The sequence below is a fragment of the Canis lupus genome, chromosome 12 (assembly GCF_048164855.1).
Source record: "Canis lupus baileyi chromosome 12, mCanLup2.hap1, whole genome shotgun sequence".
NCBI classification, from domain to species: Eukaryota; Metazoa; Chordata; class Mammalia; order Carnivora; family Canidae; genus Canis; species Canis lupus.
In genome coordinates this window covers 36,825,254-36,839,674 of record NC_132849.1, presented here as the reverse complement: position 1 = coordinate 36,839,674, position 14,421 = coordinate 36,825,254, and positions in this window count along the sequence as shown.

Here is a 14,421-nt window from a genome sequence, read left to right as displayed (position 1 = left end):
TTCTAGAAAAGACAAAACTATGGATACAATAAAACGGTCAGTCATTCCCAGGTTTGGGGATAGGAAGGAATGAATAGGTTGGATACAGAGCATTTCTAAGGCAGTATGATCCTATACTATACTCTGTATGATACTATAATAGTGGATATGTGTCATTATATTTTTGTCCAAACCCACAGAATGTGAACCCTAATGTAAACTATGAACTACAAGTGATCATGATGTGTCAAGGTAGGTTCATAGATTATAGCAAAAGTACCACTACAGTGGTAAATGTTCACAGTGGAAGAGGATATGTAGGTATGGGGTCAGGGGTATAGGGAATATCTTTTACCTTCCACATAATTTTACTGCGAACATAAAATTGCTCAAAAAATGGACTATAGGAAAAAAAACAATTTAGAACTAAAAGGTATATATATTTTTTAATGCCAAAAATACTGAAAAAAGGGAGGGACAGAAAATCTTTGATTTCCACTTTAGATGTTATTAAAAAATAAACATTGGAAATAATAAAAATAACAGAAATTGATGACAAAAAATAATCAGAAAAGTTAATCCATAATGTCAAAACTGGTTCTTTGAAAAACCAAATAAATTAGACTATGTTTTTAAGAGTATTAAGAAAACCAGATATTTCCTTCATATATCCATTCTAGATCAGATAGAAAACATGCCAAATAAGATAACTTTTTTTTAGAATCTAGAAGTGACTTCATACAAAATCAAATTAGCAAAGTAAAACAAATAAAAACTGCAAGTCACTTATAAACAAAAATACAAGTAATCAATGTGAAAAATGTATTAAATGAATTTAAAAGTCTTAATTATACCTTTTGCCCAAACAATGTTTATTGATGATATATATAAAAAAGTTAAAAAATTAAAACTCTAACTGCAATTCGCTGTATTAATCACACTGGGAATATATCAGCTAAAAAAATCCCTTACTAAAGCACTTCTATCAAAATCCATAATATCAATTCAGATCCAGTTAAAAGATTCTCAAAATTGTTACCATGAATCAACTCTTAGCTAGCTACGGGAAGAAGACAACTCCTTAGATTTATGAAAATGGAATCCTCCACAAACTCTCTCACACTCATATGCTATGTATGATACATAATAGTGGATACATGTCATTATATTTTTGACATGACATAAATCTGTAGCCATCCTTCCCTACTTTCTATGTCTCACAAAAGAAGAAATGACTTGTACAAGTCTATTCCTAAACCTTCTAACTGTGCTCTGCTTTCCATCTGTGTGACAGCCACTCCCAAATATTTTGTACTTTTCTAGTGTTTTCAGCACCTGCCAACTCTGTATTCAGCTGGCTGACTCATACCTTAACATCCAGATATGTTCACTATGTCAGTTTACTATGTCATAATGAAACAAACACAAACAGAGCTATGTCATAATGAAACTGAAGCACTCTTTTTAAGTTGGGAACAGGAGAAGGATGCCTTCTTTCACGTTTTTTTTTTTAAGATTTTTTTTAATTTTTATTTATTTATGATAGTCACAGAGAGAGAGAGAGAGAGAGGCAGAGACACAGGCAGGCTCCATGCACCGGGAGCCCGACGTGGGATTCGATCTCTGGTCTCCAGGATCACACCCTGGGCCAAAGGCAGGCGCCAAACTGCTGCGTCACCCAGGGATCCCTTTTTTTCACGGTTTTTATTCAGCACTGTCTTGCAGCAGCTAATCATAAAATAAGAAATAAAAAGCTATAGATATTTGTAATAAATTATGTGCATCAAATAATTTTTTAAATTTTCCTTTTTTTAAATTCCAAGAGCCAACTTAACTGTGATAAAGAGAATTTATAAGAGTATAAGAGTTCTTATAAACTAGGATCAAAACACAATAATTTTCAAGTACGTGCCAGCTATAATCAATGGCTGCGGGAAGAAGGAAGACTGTTCATGATGGCAAATTATGAGTTTTCTCCTTTCAGTGTATGCTGATATCATGTTGTGTTTTTTTTTTTTGAAATGTATATATATATTCCTCACATAAGGAAGTCTGGCTGCTGTGTGAACAAGAAACGTGGAGAGAAAATGAAGATGAAGGGATTGTAAGATGGTTCTTTAGAAGCCCATGGACTGAACTAAGGTGGAGACATGGAGAGACAAGTGGATAGGTTTTATTTTCAAATTAGAGTTAACATATTTTACTTACATGAGTGGTAAACAACAATTATTAGAGGTAACTCATACATTGGTAAGGAAACAGCTATGGGTATTAAGGTATGAGTCATCCAGCTGAATACAGGGTGGCATGCGCTTAAAGCACTAGGAACGTATGAAATATTTGGGAGTAGCTGTCACACAGATGGAAAGCAGAGCACAGTTAGAAGGATTAGGAATAGATATGTACAAGTCATTTCTTCTTTTGTGATATGTAGAGAGTAGGGAAGGATGGCCACAGATTTATGTCATGTCTAATAATGTGAGTACCCATGGAAGGCAAAAAGTTTGCATTACAACAGAGATGTTAATTTGCTCAAAGTGCAGATTTTAGAGGCAGATAAACCCGGGTTCCTACACCAATGCTGCTACTTAACTGTGGGGTGAGTGACTGGCGGCAAGTTATTTAATGTCTCTGAGCATCCATGTGTTTATATATATTTATTTATTTTATTTTTAAAATTTTTTAAAAAAAGATTATTTATTTTAGAGAATGCAGGCACATGAGTGAGAGGGAGGACCAGAAGGAGAGAATTCCCAGGCAGACTCCTCATGGAGCTGGGAGCTCACTCCAGGAAGCTGGGAGCTCCATCTTACAACCCTGGTGATCACAACCTGAGCCCAGACCAAGGGTCAGGTGCCCAACCACCTGAGCCACTCAGGTGCCCCTTTTTCTTTGTATTTAACGAAAAAAAAATTCTGTATCTTCTTCATCACAGGCTTGTGTGAAGATTCCTAACATGGTATATGAAAAGGATAATTATTGTCAGTGACATGTTGTTACAATTGAATCAAAGTTTTCCTATGACTTTATTAAAGTTCTGACGCAAGAAATCCACAACAGGTTGTAATCAGTGTTTGTTAAGCCATCAATTATGAAACACAAATCAACCTGTACGTGTATTTGACTGTGTTTGACCCCACTGAATGAGTACACTGCTATTAAATAATTCTAGAGTGAATCCTAAAAGCAGAACTGTTTAGTAACCCACCCAAAAAGTTGCTGCTCCATGATTAAAAACAGCATATCATAAAATAAATATCTATTCCTGTGTGAAAGCCTGATAATTTTATTAGAATCCTCAGATTTTCTTGATAATGTATGATTCATGAGGAATTTTTTAATATTCAGATATAAACTTGGTTCCGTTTTATAATGAAATCTCAGTAGGTGATACTTTCTTCATCTTAACTAAGATGATTGCTTCTATTGATAATTCCTCTCAAAATCAGTGAACTTCTTCGGAAAAATGAAGGGTTAGAAAGAGGGTAAAGAGAAACAACATTTTTATTCTGAAATAGAAATGTAATTTGGTAGTAGTCACCATATTACAGTCTTCACTTCTGCCGAGACTTGAATTGGTTTGGTATGTTACAAGAAAAGAAGGGTCTAATTAGTACCTGCTTTATCTACTCTATATTTTTCTGTTTTACAATTGTTTAACATATACATGTTCTTGGTTCAGTTTTAGATATTTGCATAGCCTCTTAATTTTCAATTTGATATTGCCTAGAGAATCTTTCATAGGGATGTTTCATAGGGAAGGATGTTTTCATTCATTTATTCATTCATTTGGTCTATCTGTAGCCTAGATAACTTATTTTGAAATCTCTGTTTTATTTTTCTGCTTCTCACATTTTGTTATCTTTGGTATATATTTACGGTACTCATGCTTTTATACTCTCAACTAATAAACAGATCTAGCTATTTAACAATGGTCAATTTTCTGTGTCACCCATGCATTCTCTTGTCATATTATGCTGTTGCTCTTGCAAACCTTATGAATCTTCACAGGAATCTCATTTTATTATGAACCTTTTGCTGGTGAGCAGTTATTTCTTTAAGGAAGTTCAAATCAGGATTTGTCTTTTTAACTTTAGCATTACAAAAACAAAAAACAACAAAACAAACCCAAAACAAAAAACTCTATGTCAAATTTCTGGTTCATTTCACGTGGGATTGGGCTCTTCTCTGGATTTTTAAGTTATTATCAAAGTTATTTGTTAAACTGTTTAATCTTTTCTTTCTTCTGCTTTTTCCATTTTTAGGTAACATTATTTATTAGTATCAATACTTTTTAAGCCAATCATATTTGAAATGCTTTAGATTTCAAGTGGGTGAGTTTTTTTTTTTAAGATTTTATTTATTTATTCATAAGAGACACAGAGAGAGAGGCAGAGACATAGGCAGAGGGAGAAGCAGGCTCCCTGTGGGGAGCCTGATGCAGGACTTGATCCCAGGACCCTGTTATCATGACCTGAGCCAAAAACAGATGCTCAAATACACCCAGGTGCCCCTAAATGTTAATTTCTAATAGCTGTTTGAATTTATAGCAACTTGCATCTTTTTAAAAATGTTTAAATTCAATTAAAAACTGAATTAATGTATGATGTTTAAATTCAATTAATATATGGTGTATTATTAGTTTCAGAGGTAGAGTTCAGTGATTCATCAGTTCCATATAACACTCAGTGCTCATTACATCAAGTGCCCTCCTAGTGTCCATCACCCAACTACCCCATCGCCCTACCCTCTCCCCTCCAACAACACTGTTTTATTCCTAGAGAGTCTCCTACAGTTTGTCTCCCTCTCTGATTTTGTCTTGTTTTTCCCTCCTTCCCCTATGCTCATCTGTTTTGTTTCTTAAATTCCACATATGAGTGAAATCATATAATTGCCTTTCTCTGACTGACTTATTTCACTTAGCATAATACCCTCTAGTTTATTCAGTTTATTCCAAAATTTATATCATTATACATTTCGATTAGTTGTGCTCTGAATATTAACTGTAGTACTAGATAAAATGTATAACAGAAAGTCTCTCACAAGTTCATAATTTTCTCATTTGTGAATGACATAATTTATTTTGGCTCATACCTAAGGTTAAAAAAAATAAACCATATGTTCAGTGTTGAAGTGATTATTTCCAAAGACTTCAGTTTTCTTGGAAGAAGATCTTCTGAGCTTGTATAGGTAAGTTTTAAAAGGAACAAAATATCATCTCTAATATTTAAGATTTCAGATAAATATTTAATTTTATTATTTTTAATGTAATTAGCCTTCCACCCGCCACCCCAGTGCATTCAGTTGAAATAGCCTGGCTTAGTCTGTATTTTTCTCTTAGTCAACTGTGGTCTATTTTTCATTTGTTTCTCCATAAAAAGTCACTATTATGAAGAGGCAAGATGTTTCTGCAATTTTTTAAAAAAAATAGGCTCCATGTCCAGCATGGAGCCCAATGCATAACTTAAACCCATGACCCTGACACCAAGACTTGAACTGAGATCAAGAGTCAGATGCTTAGCCAACTGAGCCCCCAGGCATCTGTACAGTATTTTTTTACAGAGGTTTTAATATAACATAAGATGAAACCCTCCATTTTTGAAATTGTATTAGGGTATATCCCCATTTATCCCATAATTTATAGCACTATGGGTTTTTAAAAAAAGTATTTTGAATTAAATAATTTATTCTTATAATTAGCTTTTAATAATTTAGAAACATTTAAATCCAAAAAATATACAAAGGACACTCAAATACCTAACCTGAAAATAAACAATTGTTTGCAATTTGTCATATTTAGTTCACTGATTTTTTTTAAGGAATTCAATGGTAGAAATTCTGACAAAGCCCCAATCCATTCAACTCAGCAGTCCCCAGAAATTAATAATATCCTAACATTAATGTACATTACATCCATGTGTGTTTTGAACTTTTCAACTCACTTGGTAGTATCATTAATTAAATATTCATCTTATGTATTTGTAAACATACATAACTGATACCACATAGAGTATATTACTTACTGCCAAACATTTTCACATAACATTAGGTTTCTAAGATATATATGTGTTTAACCTTTTAGAATAAGTTATTTCAACTGTCCTTTTTTTTCTCTTACATGAAAAAGCCAAATAATTTTGTATATTCCTATTGTAGACGGTTGGGTGATTATCACCATTTCAAATAGTGATTCAGTTTCATCCTCTATGTTTTCTTGTTTATATATGTGCATGTATGTCTAGGGTAGATACCTGAAAATGGTACTACTGAGTGTAAAAAGAAAAACACTTTTTAGGTTTCATAGATATTACTAAATCATTCTTTCAAGTGATTTTAAGAATAGACATACCCTCAACAATAGCTAACAAGTCTCATTTTTTAAACACATGCAACAGTATTTGGTAGTTTTAAACATTTACATTTTTTGCCATGTGCAAACATAGTTTATTTTATATTAGTCCACATTTCTTTGAGTAGAGAAGTGAACATTTTCTTCTGAATTTGTTGCCAATCCAATCTTCCTCCTTAGAGAATTTTCAAGTTATATAAACAATCTTGTTGGCTCTTGATTGAACTTGCTTTCAATTTATTATTTTATTTGGACAGAATGTCCACCTTTATGATATTGAGACTTCCTATGCATGGCCACACTCTTTCGCTATTTATCTAGGCCTGCTTTTATATCTTTCAATAAACTTTTATCATTTTCTCTATGAAGTTCTTATACACCTTTTGTTTTAAATTTATGTCTAGTTTTCGATTTATTGTTTTTGTTGCTAGGGTAAATGGCATCTTTTTACTACACTTTAAAGTTTGTTACAGGTACAGGAATACAATTATTTTCTTTTTTTTAAGATTGTATTTATTTATTTGAGAGAGAGAGAAAGTACAAGAGAGCAAAAGAGGTGTAGAGAGAGAAGCAGGCTGCCCATGGAGTAGGGAGCCCGATGTAGGGTTTCATTCCATCATGATCTGAGCCAAAAACAGTCCCCAATTATTTTCATTTTTAACTAGCAACTTTGTTTAACTTTTATTAGATTTTCTTTGATAAGGCATAATTCTTCTCTATTTATCAGACTTCCAAAAGGAATTTTTCCTGAAATCTTCTTGTCTCTATTGCCATCACTTATCCTTTAATAGAGCACAGAGGATTACTTTCTCAAGGGCAACAGCTAGTGGAATACAGTTTCCATTGACTAGACTCTACCCAAAGTCCTAAACACGGCTTTACCTCCTTCTCACCTTTTCACTACTTTCTCCATCCCAGACTACTGTGCCTATTCAAGAGGTCAACTTATCCTTATGTGAGCCATCTGGACACAGTGGTTGATGAGATATGGAGAAAAGCAGGCTCTTTGACTCATTTCTAGCATAAAAACTTATCTGCAAGAAAAGAGGTATTTGACTTCTGGCAATCTTTCTGACTTTCCCAATTGATTAAAAGATTGTAACTTCATAAACACCAAGAACTCCAGAAATTAGTGGGTTTTTCTGAAATTATCTATTTAGAAATACCCGACCGTCTGTCACTAAAGAAAATTGTGTTTATTCTTTTTGATCACTGTACATCTTATTATTCTTGCTATTCTTCAGTGGCTGAAATGTTCAGGTAAATGTTGAAGGCAGTTAAAAGGCTTTTCTATGTCTTTTTCCTGACTTAATGAATCATAATGAAAAAAAAATGAATCATAATGTTTCTAATTAAGCAGCATGTTGTTTACTACTATATTTGATAGCTCAGTTTTACCTCCTTAAGGAGGTTCCCATCATTTCCTGGTTTTGTCGGAAGTAATCAGTTTTCAGTAATGTTGACTTCATCAAATCATTTGTGTTCATATGTTCACATTGTGGTAAAGAATATCTAGGTTAAACATTTCATATAGGAAGTTATATTACAGATAATGTTATAACATTGTTAAATGTTAAATCATCTTTGTATTCCTGGAATAAAGCCAATGTCATCAGGATATATTTTTAAATAATGGTTATATTCAGTTTAAAATTTTATTTAGAACTTCTGTATCTATATTTATAACCAGGACATGCATAAGGCATCTCTGTTTCTATTGTCCTTCTCTGCTTTTGCTATTAAAGTATTTTTGCCTTTTAAAATGAATTATGGCATGTTACCTCATTTTTAATTACTGACAATAATTTTTATGAAATATGCAAGATATCTTCACTCAAAATAAGGTAAAATAATCCTTTAAAATTATCTAGGCCCTACGTTTTATAGGGAAAGATTTCTAAATTAGAAATTAATTTATAATGATTTTCAGTTTGTTTAATTTTTCTTTTTCCTTGGATCTTTATCTAGAAAAATATCCACTTTCTATCTTTATTTGTGTTACTTTTGTCAAATTTATTAACATTATGTTATTCATAAGCCTTTAATCTTTATTACCTCTGTGTCAATATTTATTATTCATCTAAAGTTTATTCCTTTCATTGCTCTCTTTCTCTTCTTGATCTATCTAGTTAGAAATGTACATTCTTCATTACTCTTCATAAAACCTACTTTTGGTTTTATTGGCCTTCTCTGTTGTTCATGTATTTTTCTACTTGTAAGTGTTCTGTTACATACTTTATTTCTTGTTTCCACATGAATGCATTATTTCTTTTCTAACCCCTTGGGTTACAAAGCCAACACGCTAATTATTGTCTTTTTAACATAGCACTGTCTCTCTATAAATATTCCTTTATTTGCATAGTATAAGTTTAGAAATGTACTGCGTTGTGAGTGTTGACATTGAGATCCAAGTATTTCATACTTCTCCTTGCTAACTATTTCTGATCTACAAACAATAAAGAAATGTGTTTTTAAATTTCAAAGTTACACAGGGATATTTGATTACTTATTATTATTCAATTATATTTTTATTTATTGATGTCAAAGAATGAAGTCTTTAAACTATTGATTCTCTGATAATTATTAAGGCTTATACTTGCTTCATAACCTAGAACTAGTTATTTTTTCTAAATATTCTGAAATATTTTAAAGCATATGTATTCCCTAACTAGTGTATAGAATAAAACTATGATTTCAATCATGTGGAATTTAAGAAACAAAACAAATGAGAAAAGGGGGAAAAAGAGATACAGAAAGGCAAACCAAGAAATAGACTCTTAAATAGAAAACAAACTAATGGTTACCAGAGGGCAGGTGTGTGGGGGATGGGTGAAATAGGTGATGAAGATTAAGAAGTGCTCTTGTAATGAGCACTGGGTGTTGTACGGAAGTGTTGAATCAGTATGTTGCACACCTGAAGCTAATATTACTGCATTTAAATAAAAACTTTTTAAAAAGAAAAAAATATATAATTTTTATCTCTAATGATATTCATTCTATTAGTTCCTTGATGATGTTTGTTCTTCATTATTTTTTAATAACAGAGACAGGTGTTAATGTTTTATACTATGATCATATATCTATTCATTTCTATTTTAAATTATGTATTTTTATGTATATATTGTGGGGATATATAAATTCAGGATTTCTATACCTTACTGATTATTTATTTTATTTCCTTTGAGTAATGCACTTCTTTCTGTTGACACATTAATTTATCTGCATGTAACTTAAATTGATATCTGTGGACTTATTTTGGCTAACATATTTTGTACTATGTATTGTTACATTTTTCTCTTTTTCATCATTTGGATTCATTCAGTTTTATTTCAAATTAAATGTTCAATGTGCATGCTAACAACATCTAAAATTGATGAATACTTCTCTTTGTTTTGAGTACATGAAATTCAGGATGCCTCAATGGCCACTATTTCCATCATCCATATTCTTCATAACTTAGGTGTTATTATTATTTTAAAATTAAACCTTATTTAGAAATAACTTCTATTTGCTTATTTCTTTATACATCTTCATATATTGCATTCCACTAATTTTTTTTGCAATGAACATATGTGTCAAAATTAAAAACAAGACTCTGTTTCCATTGATGAAATGTGGCAGTTTTAAAACATTCCCCAAAATTCTTTGATACTTCTTCCATCCAGGGTAGTGGTCTATGTTCTCTTCCCTAATATCTGAGCAGTTACTGACTGACCAATAGAATCCAGCAGAAGTGAGACATAGCCGTTTCTAGGCCCACAATATTAAAAAATTAAAATAAACACAAAATAATAAACCCAAAAAACTGGCATCATTGACTGCCTGTCTCTTGGAACACTTGTTCATGGAACTCAGCCATCATCCTGTAAGAAAGTTCAAGTAACCTACAGAGAGGATCATATGGAAAAGAACTAAGGTCTCTATCCCTCAACTCCTGTGAAGCCCCCCACAAACAACCAAAAGCAACTGTGACCATGAATGAATTACTCTAGAAACAGACCAACCAGCCCCCTGTCAAACCACCCCACCTGACACTGTGTAGAGCCGATATGAGCCTCCTTCACTGAGTCCTACAGCTATGGGACCAAGATAAATTGCTGGTTTTGCTTTTAGGCAACAGCAGCAACAAATACTATTAAGGGAACTAAAAATTAACCTATAGACGAAGAAAACTGCAAATCATTTATTCAACAAGAGACTTGTATTTAGACTATATAGAGAACACTCAGAACTATACAAAAACAAATAACTATATTTTTTAAATGGTAAAAGAACAGATACTTCAGCAAGGCAGACACATGGAAGGCAAATAGGCACATGAAAAGATGCTCAACATCATTAGTCATTAGAAGAATGCAAATTAAATTCACAATGATAAACCACTACACATCTGTTAGAATACCTAAAAGAAAACAAAACTAATTAATATGATAATTTCAAGTGCTGACAAGGAAGCAGACTACTGTTGAAACTACTTTTTTTCTGAAGAGTATGCATATGTATTTTTATTGTAAATAGGCAGTTAACTTGCTGAACTCATACTGCAAAGCTTTTCGCCTCTAAAGGCAGCTGCTCAAATTTTGGTTTATTTCTTTTTTCATTGGCTGAGTTGATTGAAGGCTTCCCTACTGTGTTATGTCATAGAGGTCATCCAGAGACTGAGCCAGAGTTCATACTCAGAATTTGTTGTCTTCCTTTCTGACTACTCCTTTCTTGGATTTTCCTCTTAACTTGCCAGCTACCATAGTTGTCCTAAATAAAACCTGTCCTCTGCTTCCCTAAGCCAGTAAGACTGCAGATTTTCTATTGGCCACTTCACATAGTGCAGACTGGTACAGGTCTTTGTTTAATAGCCAGATAAAATCAGAAATTCATATTATAGCATTACCTTCTTCAAAGTATTAACTTCCATACATTATTTTCCAGCTTTTACTCTTCAGATAGTTGGGTGTTTTGATGTTTTATCCTGAGTTTATAATTGTTCACTGTGGGAGGGCTAGTTTGATAGACTTTATCTCCACAATATTAATAGTAGAACAGTAGGGCTGCTTTTTTCTGTACCTCAGCCTTCTTCACTTTAGTCCTTTGATCTCATTGCTTTTTACTTTAAGCATCTGAGTAATATAATAGTTTCATCTGAAGGAATCACATCTTTTTAAGTTAAGAAGTTCATTTAGACTCTACAAACATGTATCTGCTTTGCATATTTTAAAATCCCTTAGCAAATCATTTGAAGGATTCTAAAATCTTATATAAACTTTCTGTTCCAGGCTTATTTCTTGATACTACACACCATAAAGGCCATTTTTTGAGAAATCGGTGCTTCTGAACTTACTGTATAATTTTACACACTTCCATGTCTCTGATGATGAATGTCTCTCTAGTTCAAATGTTCTGTCAATCTGATAAAAACCCATTTGCTCAGTTCAGCTAGAAGTATCCCACCAGCAAAAATATTTCTCTCTCATATATGCCCCCAATGAATATTTATTCTTTCTTCAGTAGGTACTTCTTACATTGCATGATGGGCTGTAGTATGTGTGTCTATCTTCTTCAATAAATTGTTCCCCTGAATAGTTCTTCATCTCTATGCCTAATGGCACCTAGAAGAAGTTATGCCACGTGGCAAGAGTTTGCTAAATGAATATCACCACATATATTCCTACATGTTTTCTCCCCAAAGCCTTTTAGCCAGACAGATTTTGATCTTCTTTCCAGATAGGGCTTATACTCTTTCCTAGATACTCTGATATCTCAACAATTGGCTTGAAATCTGCCCTTCTGGCTCTGACATTATGTTTTTCTTTGCTTATGTGCTTTTGCACACATCTAGCCTGTGAAATTAACCAAAACATGATCTTTGTCTGGCTCCTGATTTATAACTATTCTGCTAATCCAGCATTCAACTTCCTCTGATCCAACAACTTTATTTGTAGATAACACTCCCCCATATCTCTCCAGAAATAAGACAAGGCTGTGGGAATTTTGACACAATCACACCTTCAAGCATTAATAATGAAAGCAATCCATAGCTTCTCTCATCCAATAGAGCTTAAACACAGTTGGCAATTTTTTTATTACAAGGTGGGGTTATTAAGTCATCCAGGTGTATTAACAGGATTATAGCAATTACCATGCTCAGTCATGTTTGCTCTCTCAGTAGTCTTCTGATGTTCACACAGCCAGATAGGTTCTAATTTTTTGTTGGTGTTCATCAGAGGTATTAATTGAATAATCAATGCTTTTGATGAAAAAGGCCTGCCTTTGTGTCATGTGAATTAACATCCACAATGTAAAATGAATCATAGATACTTAATTCTCTGAATGGAGACTTATTCCCATGGTAGAATTTAATTCACCTAAAAATTTAAGCAAGAAAATATGCCATTTTCCATTAAGTCATTTGAGGGAATTGTTGTCAGTGAAATGAATGGCCTTCTCAGTATAGTTTGGGTCCAGGAATCTAGGTGAGCAAGAAAGACTAGCATATTTTAGAGTGGGAATAAACCAGAACAACTAGAAGGACTGAGGCAAGAGAGTCAGTTAATATAGGAGCAGTCTAGTCAGCAGGGTGTAAGTTATCAGACAAGGGGTAAGCTCAAAAAGTAGATTGCAAATATGATCCTAATTATTCCCCTTCTTTATCCACATACCTTATAAGATGTCTTGGTAGATTTTTTCACTAAGAGGTGCAGGCTGTTAACTACCCATTTCATTTGAAATGACCTTGTAATTACCTTTGGGCAATAAAATGTGGCAGAGGTAATAATGTGCCAGTTCTGAGCTTAGGTCCTAAGAAACTTCCTCTTCTCCTCACTTTCTAGGAAGCCTGACAAACCACTATGAGGTCAACAACATAACAAGCTGCATGAGAGACAGACAGCCTGGTCACCCTCTGGACCCCCACAATAGCCACCAAAACTCTAGAGTTTCTATGCCAACCTAGACAAGGCATCCCCCAGCCATCCTGCCAGCTGATTACAGAAATATGAATGAACCTAAAGAAAATAAAGAAAGCCTGGACCAAATTAGCAGAACCTCCTACTTGATATGAATAATTGAAAATACATACATATATACATACATACATATATACATACATAAATATGCCTGTATTCTGTTGCAATTTTATGGTACTTTTAAACATTTATTTATTTATTTATTCATGAGAGACACACAGAGAGAGAGAGAGAGAGGCAGAGACACAAGCAGAGGGAGAAGCAGGTTCCATGCAGGGAGCCCGAAGTGGGACTCGATCCCAGGATTCCAGGATCAGACCCTGGGCGGAAGGCAGGCACCAAACTGCTGAGCCATCCAGGGGTCCCAAGTTTTATGGTACTTTTATATAGAAATAGCTAAATGACTAGTGAATGCTGTCTGTAATTAGGGCATGGAGAGCTGACTCTACTTCACATAGAACAAGCCCAGCTACATTTGGTAAGGTGGGTTTTTGAAGGCAGCACACAGATATGGGAGCCTAGTTCAAAGGCCATAATCAGGCAGCAGGGCTGGTAAAGGCAGGTCACCTTACTGCGTTGTTAATCTAAAGATTTATAGTGACAGGAAGGAGAATATACATATGGTAAGTAAGCAAATTTGACATACTTAAAGTTGTGACTTTAGTCTGAGCTTACCAAACTCAGTGAGACATAGGGACACCATCTAGAAGAATGATACAGGATAATAAAGAGAAAAGCAGATTCAGGATCCAGGTCCCCATGAATTGGGGACTTTCTGGATTTCCTTTACTACTGACTACATGTGCATGGGACAAAAAATTTCACAGGATTTTAAAATAAAGGCATATACTTATAAGCAAGGTATAATTACAGATAATGAAGCAGACAGAGATAACAGAAATTCCTTTAGTCTGATGAAAACTCATCAAGATCAAACTGAAGGTAGTAATTGTTGCATTTTGTTCTTACATAAAGATGAGAGCCAGTAACTTTGCATAGTACTACATGTGAGCTGGCTTCCTTCACAAGCAAAGGGTGATGGTCTTATATAGTTCCACCTAAAAGTACTCTATTTGGGGCAGCCAGGATGGCTCAGCAGTTTAGCATTGCCTTCAGCCCAGGGCCTGATCCTGG